Here is an 11,020-nt window from a genome sequence, read left to right as displayed (position 1 = left end):
AGGATAAATTGAAGAGCCATGAGGCTACCAAAAGAGAAGTTGTAACACATTGCATTTCCCCAAAACTACTGTGCCATTACATGTACCCACTCTTCTTTTACTGTGATGTTGTTGTTCCTCCCTGGAGAGATTGGGTCTAAGTTCCCTTCCCTTGAGCCTGGATGGTTCTGGCATTTGCCTCAATCAATCAAGTATGGTAGAAGTAACTCCATGTGACTTTTAAAATTGAACTAGACGTGGTCACACTGCTACTACCTGTTTTTTTTTTTTTTTTTTTTTTTTTAATTTCTTGAGACATGCACTTGGGACCCTGAGCTGACATATAAGAAGTTCAGTTACACTGAGGCCACTGTTCTGGAGAAACCACATACAAAGACCACATAGAGATAGAGAATGAAATCAGAGATGCCCCAGAGATTCAGGACCCCAATTACTTATGTGTCTATAGCCCTGTCACCAGACATATGAGTGGAGAAGGTTTAAGAAGACATTTGTCTCAGCCACCATCTGACTACAATCCTAAGGTAGGTTGAAAGACCCAAAGTCAGGATTGCCGAATTGACTAGTCCCAAATCTCTCATCCATAGGAACTATGAGAGGCCATAAATGATGACTGTGTTTTAAGCCACTAACTTTTGGAGTGATCTGTTACATAGCATAGGTGACAAACACCTACCATGTTGTTGAGTGTATATGGTTAAAATCCTGTTCTGGGGAGCAGTCTGTTCTATTGACTCAGGTCCTGGGTTTTACATATGAGAAACACTCAAGGTCAGGAGAGATGCTCACAACTTCTGTGGGAAGATTTGACTGCTTTATGCTGTGTAGTAAATCTTCAAAACAGAGGACTGTTTGGAATAACTAGAATGATGGTAAAAGTGAATTAAGACAGAGTGAAGATGACTAGAAAGCAAACTTTGGAAGGTTGGGGCAAGAATAAAGATGGGTTTTGATTTACTATTTTACTTAAACTGGCCATTCTTTTAATTTCTTTGAGGGAAATTTGAAGAAAACTGTTGCTTTTGCTTGGTTTCGAATCTCTGCTCCATTTCTTCATTCAGTCTCTCCATGCCCCCTGGTGCCCATGTTCCCCCACTTAGTTGTGATTTGCAAATAGGAAGACCATATTCTAACCGCTTTTCTTTTTTCTAATAACTTCTGAGCGCGAAGAAAAAAATGTTACTCTCAATATCTTTGCTCCAAATTTACATTCTCACATTTGAGTGAGAAAAAAACCAAACCCAGACTCTTTCATTTACTCTACCAGTGTGTGATATATTGTACCCTTTGGATCGCCAACATTTTATATGGGATTTCAATTGATTTCTTTTTGCTTTTTTTTGATTGTAGGCAGCCTGAGTGTATTTAAAGGTATAAACTCAGTCTCAAGTTTTTCATTTAGATAGATATTTCCTCCACCTCTGTGCCTTTGCTCCTCTTGCTGTCATAACACCAATATTTTAAAATGATTTTGTTCATATTAATCACTTTCTCAACCTGAACTACAAATCTTGTGTGTACTCTCCAAGAATAGACAATTTATTAATGTCTTCTTTTTCCAGAACCTCTCTTTATAACCATTCTCTAAACGGATTTAATTATAATGTCTGAAATTTGGCCTGTTAGACACTTATTTAAGGAGTGTGGTATATAGGATAAGGGAAAATAGCCATAATTGATTTCAAATTAATTCAAGATTATTTTTTAACAAGCTATTAGGGGTGGACTTCCTCTTATGCTTCCTTTTCCAGTGGAATCTGACCATGCAAAAAATGCATACAAAGGTCAGTAGCCAAAAGAGAAAAAAGTAATAATGTTGTTAATTTATTGCATTCAAGTATCAGACAGCTTCATCCTATATTCAGATGATAGCTGGGCTGGTTTTATTTCTTGGGCCAAAGTGTGCTGTTACCCAATTCTATTCAGAATCTTAATAAATGTTGTTGGATATTTTGAGATATATTTGCAGTGGAATGATTCTGATAACCTCCTTTCTTTGTCAAATCACATGGGCAAGGATGGTACTTACCTCGGGAAAGTAGGCCTGTCGCCTTTCATGGTATCCTTCTAGCATGGTGACAGATATAGAAGACAAATAAAGTTGAGCTTCTTGGTGGAGAATAAGAAGTAAAAGAGAATGAGTGGGACCTTAGATGTTGTCTTTTATAGATACAATTCCTATGCTTGCAATACCTGATCCAATAACTATTTTATACTTTGATCCATCTGATTATCAGCTTCTCCTTCCATGAGAGTAATAAATAATTGAGTAGAGAAGGGTGAGAGACTCCTTTGTAGGTATCCTCGTAAGTGGAGAAAAGAAGGAGAAATTACCTGGGTTGGGACAACATACCTGCCTGAGAAATACCATCTGCTTTCATTGGTTCTGGCTGCTATAACAAAATACTGCAGACTGAGTGACTTAAACAATTAACTTTCATTTCTCACATCTCTGGAGGCTGGAAGTCCGAGAGCATGCTGCCAGCATGGTTAAGTTCTTGGTGAGTGCCCTCTTCCTGGTTTCCTCACATGGTGGGCAGTCAGAGGGGCGAGGGGAGTAGGGTGAGGGAGAGAAAGGAAACTTTATCATGTCTTTTAATATAAGGGCACTAATCTCATCCTGAAGGATCCATCCTCATGACCAAATTGCCTTGTAAAGGCCCCACCAACAAATACCATCATCCCACTGGAGATTAGGGTTTCAAGATACAAATTTTAGGGGGTCATGAACATATAGTCCATAACACTATCCTTCATCTGCCCAATCTTCCCTAAAGATTTATTTCTTTTTATTTAGTTGAGTTTCAGTTGAGTTTGGTTGTGATTGATAACTTCAGGACAATTATAAGACAATTATAACAATGTCAAGACTTAGGGCTTTAAAACCATACCATTTCTTGTCTCTTTTGAGTCTATAGGTCAACTGGGTGTTTCCACTGACCTTGGCTGAGCTCACTCATGTGTCTCTAGTCAGCTGGTAGTTTAGCTAGAGGCTGGCTGGTCCAGGCTGGTCTCAAAAGGGACAATATGGATTTCTTCCAAATGTCTTTCAAGTGTCTCTGTCAACTAGTGTGGGCATGTTCTTATGATGATTGCACAAAATCAAGGGAAAGAAAGCCTGCTTGTGTTACATTTTCTCTTGTTCCATTGGCTAAAGCAAGCCACGTAACCAAGGCCAGAATAAGAGTGAGAAGGGAATACTTAGTTACAGGACAAGGAGAATTCAGAGATACTATTAATTGAGGTTATGACTTAAGAGAAGCAGTATCAGGAGAATCATGCTATCACCTTCTTCATTCTAATGTCACCCACATAGAACTGTGATAATGGAAATGTTTCATATCTGTGATGTCCCATAAGGTAGCCAACTAGCCATATGTCGGTATTTGAATTTGTTTAATTTAAATGATATAAAATTAGGAAATGAGTTCTTTATAATAGCTTATTCTTATCTTAATAGCTAGCAGTATACTAATCACTGTTGCTAATATTTCACCCTGAATCAGTGAGGTGAGAAATTGTGCTATTGTACTTAGAAGTCCCTATAATAGGTCAAAATGGGCCGTTAACTTGGTATATTGGAGGCATTGCTGTGCCCTATTGGGAACTGATTTAAACTGATTAGGTCGAACTCAGCCAGTTTATTCTTTGAGAGAACTTTCAGCAGCCTACCATAATGTGGGAGGTGATAAGTTTCCTCTCCATAGACCTGCTAAAAAGTTGCAATGAAGCCAAATCTTAGATGTAGCTATCTCTGCCTCACTTACAGACATTTATTAGCAAGTAAAATTGAAAGTACACACACTGTGCTCTGCAGGCTCAATAAAGACTCCATCTCTATTTTTAGGTGATTTAATAGTACCTTCCATAAATTTTGGAATATTGGAATATTCCATAAAATATTCACCCAAGACAAAGGCTGCAGGTTGCAGCTAAGCATACAATGGACTCTGACAACCAAGAATCCTCTTCATTATCTGCTGAATGCTGAATTGTTTATGACTCAAGCTTAGGGTACCATTCCTAACCCAGAAGAATCTAGGATACCTTGAATATTATACCTAGTACATACAAGGGCCTGAATGGCTCTTGCATATTTCTAACCAACCTGAATACCTTGAGCACCATTAACGTTGCCAGGACAAACTCATTTCTAAAATCCACTGTGGTGATAAAAAACAAACAAACAAACAAACAAACAAAAACAACAACTGCAAGACTCACTCAACAAAATTCACTTTTGACATAAATTATGTTAATTCACAAAACCTTGGATTTTGTTCTGAGATCGACATTGCTGCAGAACTTGGAATAATTACCCTGAAAGTGTGGTCTTTGATGGAGTGCTAACAAACCACCCTGGAGAATTTGGGGCAACTGAATATCCAGTGGTCTAAATTAAAATGAGCACACACACATTTTCTATTTTTACTGAAATACCGTAAGAGAAACTTGAGACCATGTAGTTTAAGGTGAAAACTCATACTCTCATATCGAGTTCTCAACTCAGATTATGACAAAATTTATGTTTTTCAAAAGGCTGGTTTATTTTTGTCTTATTAATAGTTTCACTAGCAATTTCTAGTTTTAAAACATCTGTGCTAGAAAACGTGGCAAATGTAATTTTTGTTAATTACAAGTTCCAAAGTTTTGTGGATGTTGTTTAATACATGACCAGTTTTTATAAGGATTTCAGGGAAACTTGGAAAAGAGGTGAATTTTTGTTTCTAGATTATGTATTTTGGTTCTCCCCTACAAATTTTATTTTATATTATTTAGATGCTCTATGTATTTATTTACCTCATGTGTTCTTCATATATTAAAACTTTAAAAATCTTGTTTAAAATCTTCTCCATTGGTTGTGACTCTGTCCATTTCATCTTACAGTTTTTAATTTATGCATTTGGTGAGCTATCATTTTATGCATACCATTTTATGACTGCTAAATTTACATTGCAAGTGTATATTTGAACAATAAAACATGACACTTTAATTTGAATCATCTTTCATTCAGCAGGACGTAAACTTTTGGTAATTTATTATTAATATTATTCAGAAAGGGTACAAGATTGATATAATTTCTGAAGACTTGCAAGCTTAAGACCTTATTTTTCTTCCTTCTCACGAATAATGGCTTGACTGTGTATAAATTACAGGTTCACAAGCCTTGTCTGTTCTAGTCTTTCCTCCATTTTTTGCTGGCACTAATTTTTCTTTTCTTTTTTTTTTTTAAATTTTATTTTTTATAAACATATATTTTTATCCCCAGGGGTACAGGTCTGCGAATCACCAGGTTTACACACTTCACAGCACTCACCATAGCACATACCCTCCCCAATATCCATGACCCCACCCCCCCAACCCCCCTCCCCCCATCAACACTCAGTTTGTTTTGTGAGATTAAGAGTCACTTATGGTTTGTCTCCCTCCCAATCCCATCTTGTTTCATTTATTCTTCTCCTACCCCCTTAACCCCCCATGTTGCATCTCCTCTCCCTCATATCAGGGAGATCATATGATAGTTGTCTTTCTCCGATTGACTAATTTCGCTAAGTATGATACCCTCTAGTTCCATCCACGTCGTCGCAAATGGCAAGATTTCATTTCTTTTGATGGCTGCATAGTATTCCATTGTGTTTATATACCACCTCTTCTTTATCCATTCGTCTGTTGATGGACATCTAGGTTCTTTCCATAGTTTGGCTATTGTAGACATTGCTGCTATAAACATTCAGGTGCACGTGCCCCTTCGGATCACTACGTTTGTATCTTTAGGGTAAATACCCAGCAGTGCAATTGCTGGGTCATAGGGTAGTTCTATTTTCAACATTTTGAGGAACCTCCATGCTGTTTTCCAGAGTGGTTGCACCAGCTTGCATTCCCACCAACAGTGTAGGAGGGTTCCCCTTTCTCCACATCCTCGCCAGCCTCTGTCATTTCCTGACTTGTTAATTTTAGCCATTCTGACTGGTGTGAGGGGATATCTCATTGTGGTTTTGATTTGTATTTCCCTGATGCCGAGTGATGTGGAGCACTTTTTCATGTGTCTGTTGGCCATCTGGATGTCGTCTTTGCAGAAATGTCTGTTCATGTCCTCTGCCCATTTCTTGATTGGATTATTTGTTCTTTGGGTGTTGAGTTTGCTAAGTTCTTTATAGATTTTGGACACTAGCCCTTTATCTGATATGTCATTTGCAAATATCTTCTCCCATTCCGTTAGTTGTCTTTTGGTTTTGTTCACTGTTTCCTTTGCTGTGCAAAAGCTTTTGATCTTGATAAAATCCCAATAGTTCATTTTTGCCCTTGCTTCCCTTGCCTTTGGCGATGTTCCTAGGAAGATGTTGCTGCGGCTGACGTCGAAGAGGTTGCTGCCTGTGTTCTCCTCAAGGATTTTGATGGATTCCTTTCTCACATTGAGATCCTTCATCCATTTTGAGTCTATTTTTGTGTGTGGTATAAGGAAATGATCCAATTTCATTTTTTCTGCATGTGGCTGTCCAATTTTCCCAACACCATTTATTGAAGAGGCTATCTTTTTTCCATTGGACATTCTTTCCTGCTTTGTCGAAGATGAGTTGACCATAGAGTTGAGGGTCTATTTCTGGGCTCTCTATTCTGTTCCATTGATCTATGTGTCTGTTTTTGTGCCAGTACCATGCTGTCTTGATGATGACAGCTTTGTAATAGAGCTTGAAGTCCGGGATTGTGATGCCACCAACTTTGGCTTTCTTTTTCAATATTCCTTTGGCTATTCGAGGTCTTTTCTGGTTCCATATAAATTTTAGGATTATTTGTTCCATTTCTTTGAAAAAAATGGATGGTCCTTTGATAGGAATTGCATTAAATGTGTAGATTGCTTTAGGTAGCAGAGACATTTTCACAATATTTATTCTTCCAATCCAGGAGCATGGAACATTTTTCCATTTCTTTGTGTCTTCCTCAATTTCTTTCATGAGTACTTTATAGTTTTCTGAGTATAGATTCTTAGTCTCTTTGGTTAGGTTTATTCCTAGGTATCTTATAGTTTTGGGTGCAATTGTAAATGGGATGGACTCCTTAATTTCTCTTTCTTCTGTCTTGTTGTTGGTGTAGAGAAATGCAACAGATTTCTGTGCATTGATTTTATATCCTGACACTTTACTGAATTCCTGTACAAGTTCTAGCAATTTTGGAGTGGAGTCTTTTGGGTTTTCCACATAGAGTATCATATCATCTGCAAAGAGTGATAGTTTGACTTCTTCTTTGCCGATTTGGATGCCTTCAATTTCCTTTTGTTGTCTGATTGCTGAGGCTAGGACTTCTAGTACTATGTTGAATAGCAGTGGTGATAACGGACATCCCTGCCGTGTTCCTGACCTTAGCGGAAAAGCTTTCAGTTTTTCTCCATTGAGAATGATATTTGCGGTGGGTTTTTCATAGATGGTTTTGATAATATTGAGGTATGTGCCCTCTATCCCTGCACTTTGAAGAGTTTTGACCAGGAAGGGATGCTGTACTTTGTCAAATGCTTTTTCAGCATCTATGGAGAGTATCATATGATTCTTGTTCTTTCTTTTATTAATGTGTTGTATCACATTGATTGATTTGCGGATGTTGAACCAACCTTGCAGCCCTGGAATAAATCCCACTTGGTCACGGTGAATCATTCTTTTAATGTAGTGTTGAATCCTATTGGCTAGTATTTTGGCGAGAATTTTTGCATATGTGTTCATCAAGGATATTGGTCTGTAGTTCTCTTTTTTGTTGGGATCCTTGTCTGGTTTTGGGATCAAGGTGATGCTGGCCTCATAAAATGAGTTTGGAAGTTCTCCTTCTACTTCTATTTTCTGGAACAGTTTCCAGGAGAATAGGAATTAGTTCTTCTTTAAATGTTTGGTAGAATTCCCCTGGGAAGCCATCTGCCCCTGGGCTTTTGTTTGGAGATTTTTGATGACTGTTTCAATCTCCTTACTGGTTATGGGTCTGTTGAGGCTTTCCATTTCTTCCTGGTTCAGTTGTGGTAGTTTATATGTCTCTAGGAATGCATCCATTTCTTCCAGATTGTCAAATTTGTTGGCGTAGAGTTGCTCATAGTATGTTCTTATAATTGTCTGTATTTCTTTGGTGTTCGTTGTGATTTCTCCTCTTTCATTCATGATTTTATTTATTTGGGTCCTTTCTCTTTTCTTTTTGATAGGTCTGGCAGGGGTTTATCAATCTTATTAATTCTTTCAAAGAACCAGCTCCTAGTTTCGTTGATTTGTTCTATTGTTGTTTTGGTTTCTATTTCATTGATTTCTGCTCTGATCTTTATGATTTCTCTTCTCCTGCTGGGTTTAGGGTTTCTTTCTTGTTCTTTCTCCAGCTCCTTTAGGTGTAGGGTTAGGTTGTGTACCTGAGACCTTTCTTGTTTCTTGAGAAAGGCTTGTACCGCTATATATTTTCCTCTCAGGACTGCCTTTGTTGTGTCCCACAGATTCTGAACCGTTGTGTTTTCATTATCATTTGTTTCCATAAATTTTTTCAATTCTTCTTTAATTTCCTGGTTGACCCATTCATTCTTTAGAAGGATGCTGTTTAGTCTCCATGTATTTGGGTTCTTTCCAAATTTCCTCTTGTTATTGAGTTCTAGTTTTAGAGCATTGTGGTCTGAAAATATGGAGGGAATGATCCCAATCTTTTGATACCGGTTGAGACTTGATTTAGGACCAAGAATGTGATCTATTCTGGAGAATGTTCCATGTGCACTAGAGAAGAATGTGTATTCTGTTGCTTTGGGATGAAATGTTCTGAATATATCTGTGATGTCCATCTGGTCCAGTGTATCATTTAAGGCCTTGATTTCCTTGTTGATCTTTTGCTTGGATGATCTGTCCATTTCAGTGAGGGGAGTGTTAAAATCCCCTACTATTATTGTATGATTGTCGATGTGTTTCTTTGATTTTGTTATTAATTGGTTCATATAGTTGGCTGCTTCCACGTTAGGGGCATAGATATTTAAAATTGTTAGATCTTCTTGTTGGACAGTTCCTTTGAGTATGATATAGTGTCCTTCCTCATCTCTTATTATAGTCTTTGGCTTAAAATCTAATTGATCTTCTAGAAGGATTGCCACTCCTGCTTCTTCTGATGTCCATTAGCATGGTAAATTCTTTTCCACCCCCTCACTTTAAACCTGGAGGTGTCTTCGGGTTTAAGATGAGTTTCTTGTAGGCAACATATAGATGGGTTTTGTTTTTTGATCCATTTTGATACCCTGTGTCTTTTGATTGGTGCATTTAGCCCATTAACATTCAGGGTAAGTATTGAGAGATATGAATTTAGTGCCATTGTATTGCCTGTAAGGTGACTGTTATTGTATATTGTCTCTGTTTCTTTCTGATGTACTACTTTTAGGGTCTCTCTTTGCTTAGAGGACCCCTTTCAATATTTCCTGTAGAGCTGGTTTGGTATTTGCAAATTCTTTCAGTTTTTGTTTGTCCTGGAAGCTTTTAATCTCTCCTTCTATTTTCAATGATAGCCTAGCTGGATATAGTATTCTTGGCGGCATGTTTTTCTCATTTAGTGCTCTGAATATATCATGCCAGCTCTTTCTGGCCTGCCAGGTCTCTGTGGATAAGTCTGCTACCAATCTAATATTTTTACCATTGTACGTTACAGACTTCTTTTCCCGGGCTGCTTTCAGGATCTTTTCTTTGTCACTAAGACTTGTAAATTTTACTATTAGGTGACGGGGTGTGGACCTATTCTTATTGATCTTGAGGGGGGGTTCTCTGAACCTCCTGGATTTTGATGCTTGTTCCCTTTGCCATATTGGGGAAATTCTCTCCAATAATTCTCTCCAATATACCTTCTGCTCCCCTCTCCGTTTCCTCTTCTTCTGGAATCCCAATTATTCTAATGTTGTTTTGTCTTATGGTGTCACTTATCTCTCGAATTTTCCCCTCGTGGTCCAGTAGCTGTATGTCCCTCTTTTGCTCAGCTTCTTTATTCTCTTCATTTGGTCTTCTATATCGCTAATTCTTTCTTCTGCCTCATTTATCCTAGCAGTGAGAGCCTCCATTTTTGATTGCACCTCATTAATAGCTTTTTTGATTTCAACTTGGTTAGATTTTAGTTCTTTTATTTCTCCAGAAAGGGCTTCTATATCTCCCGAGAGGGTTGCCTTAATATCTTCCATGCCTTTTTCAAGCCAGGCTAGAACCTTGAGAATCGTCATTCTGAACTCTATATCTGACATATTACCAATGTCTGTATTGATTAGGTCCCTAGCCTTTGGTATTGCTTCTTGTTCTTTTTTTTGTGGTGAATTGTTCCGCCTTATCATTTTGTCCAGATAAGAGTATATGAAGGAGCAAGTAAAATGCTAAAAGGGTGGCAACAACCCCAGGAAAATATGCTTTAGCCAAATCAGAAGAGATCCCAAATCGTGAGGGGGGAGAAAGGGGATAAAAAGAGGTTCAGAAAAAAAAAAAAAAGAAACTATTAAAAAAAGAAAGCCGATAAAAAATATAAAAAGGAAAAAAAATATATATATTAGATAAACTATTTAAAAAACATTAAAAAAGAAAATGGTAAAAGTTAAAAATATTTAGCAGAAGAAGAGAAAAAAAAATGAAAAAGAAAAAAAAATTCAATTAACTGTAAGGCTAAAGAATCATGGCGAGAAAGCCATGAGTTCTGTGCTTTGCTTTCTTCTCCTCTGGAATTCCGCCGCTCTCCTTGGTATAGAAACTGCACTCCTTGGTAGGTGAACTTGGTCCTGGCTGGGTTTCTCGTTGATCTTCTGGTGGAGGGGCCTGTTGTAGTGATTCTCAAGCGTCTTTGCCCCAGTTGGAGTTGCACCGCACTTACCCGGGCTGGGCTGAGTAATCCGCTCGGGTTTGCTGGGTTTGCTTTCGGGAGCTTTTGTTCCCTGAGCGCTTTCCGTAGAGTTCTGGAAGACGGGAATGAAGATGGCGGCCTCCCGGTCTCTGGCCCAGAGGAGCTGAGAGCCCGGGGCCCCACTCCTCAGTGGGCCCTCAGAGAACAGCGCCCAATT

Source organism: Lutra lutra, chromosome 9 (assembly GCF_902655055.1).
Source record: "Lutra lutra chromosome 9, mLutLut1.2, whole genome shotgun sequence".
Lineage (NCBI taxonomy): Eukaryota > Metazoa > Chordata > Mammalia > Carnivora > Mustelidae > Lutra > Lutra lutra.
This window is presented reverse-complemented; position numbering follows the sequence as displayed.